Here is a 1,868-nt window from a genome sequence, read left to right on the forward strand (position 1 = left end):
CTCTCAGAATTCTGACTTTTTCTCTCAGAATTCTGACTTTAATCTCAGAATTTTTTATTATAATGTAGATGGGCACCATGAAGGAAGAGATGTGGGAGCACTCAGCTTCACTGACAAAGATGTGAGTTGTTTGAGAGGGCCAGTGACACATTGGTGGAAAATGACGGAATTAGGCAACTTTTTACTTGCCCAAGGGGTCCCCTCATTAATGGAAGAGCAGAAGGTCATTAAAACAAGAGAGTTCTGAGATTAAAGTCAGAATTCTGAGAAAAAAGTCAGAATTCTGAGATTAAAGTGAGAATTCTGACTTTTTTTCCCATACTAAACTGAAATAAAATTTAAAAATCAATTCTTTTTTTCAGTGGCCCTAATCCTCTTCCGTACGTTTGCTTCACTAGCCAAAATGTTTTTTTTGTTTTTTTTATATCTCATTTCAGTACAATGCCACCACCAACTAAAAGGCTGAAACAGCAGCAGGACTTACGCTGCTCTTTTAAAAAGAGTAACATCAATGTGGGTAACAGTAACACAACACAAGGGCAACACCTGTGTTGCCCTTGTGTTGAAATTAGCCCGGTCTGGGCGTGCGTTTTACAAGGTTTTTTTTTATTTTTTTTTGTGTGTGTGGTTTTGCTTCGCCGAAATGGACAGATGTTATACTGCAGTGCTGGCTCCTCTTTTTAGATTGTAAATAGATTTACACAACATTGACAACTCTGTTCAGAGTCCATGAGATAATACTCTGAAAGGATTTTAATCGATTGATTTTATTTGCCTCTGCGCGTAAAGTTTGTAATTGGCCATGTTAGGCTCAAGAGCTGTACCTCATTTCTGAAACCATCTCATATGTTTAGGAGCAACAATGCATGGGGGATAGTGCAACTGGGCTAGAGGCAGGAAGTCAGAGTGAGGGAGAGACAGGAGTGGAGCAACAGGTAAGATATAGTAACTCATGCCAGTAGATACTTCATGAGAGTCAACAAAAAAAGTTGAAAAATTGTAATCTTTTGCTTGTAGTAAGTGTAGTTCAGGGGCATTTGGTGACATTGTAACTTTTCCCTCTAGGGAGTTCAGACTAGGGACACACAGCTGAGAGACTCTGAAGTCAGTGGACAGAGAACAGAGCCAAATCAGCCACATCCAAAATTCATAGACCCTCAAGCTCTAGCCAACAGAACTTTACATTTCCAAGAAAAGTGGTACAAGCAAGGCACATTTTTGGCGAATTATAAACGCATGGCTGTAAAGTGCAATTGTTCAGAAGCACAGAGGTGTTGATCTCTACCTAGTGTTATGTGGCCTATAAACAAAAGAAACAAAATAAAATCAACAATGCTTCGTAAACTGAATATCTCTGTGCTAACTGCTTTTCCAACAGTTAAAGCACACTGTAGTCAGTGAGTTAAAAAGCTTGTCTAGTAAATGTCTATTTATTGTTGGTAAATATTTCTTCATTTTTGATTTGGTTTAATTAGTCATACAGTTCGCCAAACTGAATAAGCATATTTTGATTGATTTTCTTTTCTTCTTTTACTAAGTGTTAAAAGTGTGAATAATTTGTTCACTACATTATTTGTGAGGGCTCTTTCATCTCAGTATTTGTTTAATCAAAGAGATGGTTCTATGGTCAGTCAACCTATATAAATTCATTTTTGACCATTTTTGCAAGTTTGACAAAATAAAACTTATCAAACTTTGCACTTGTGTGGCCTACTGAATTGTTTTTAATCCAAATCAAATATTTGACTTTCTAGTGCGTATGTGGACACTAAATATGCCAAGAGCTGAAGCCCTTGAAAGACATCTCCCTTTGCTTAATAAAAGACTCCAGTCATTTTGTTTGGTGATATGCTCAAATCTTATGAAGA

General features: G+C 37.0%; 1 protein-coding gene across 3 annotated transcripts in view; it reads left to right on the forward strand.

Moving 5' to 3' along the window:
- The first annotated feature begins 816 nt into the window (after positions 1-816).
- LOC107088265 (UDP-glucuronosyltransferase 2C1-like) overlaps positions 817-1,868 on the forward strand; it is a 12,574-nt gene continuing 11,522 nt past the window's right edge. For 2 of the 3 annotated variants that reach the window (XR_001481372.1, XM_015380313.1), the window contains exon 1: positions 817-935. The gene's annotated coding sequence lies outside the window, so the exon portion shown is untranslated. The remainder of the gene's footprint in view (positions 936-1,868) is intronic. The other variant, XM_015380314.1, reaches the window with a different exon arrangement.

The sequence above is a fragment of the Cyprinodon variegatus genome, unplaced genomic scaffold (assembly GCF_000732505.1).
Source record: "Cyprinodon variegatus isolate N-32 unplaced genomic scaffold, C_variegatus-1.0 Scaffold211, whole genome shotgun sequence".
Taxonomy (NCBI): domain Eukaryota; kingdom Metazoa; phylum Chordata; class Actinopteri; order Cyprinodontiformes; family Cyprinodontidae; genus Cyprinodon; species Cyprinodon variegatus.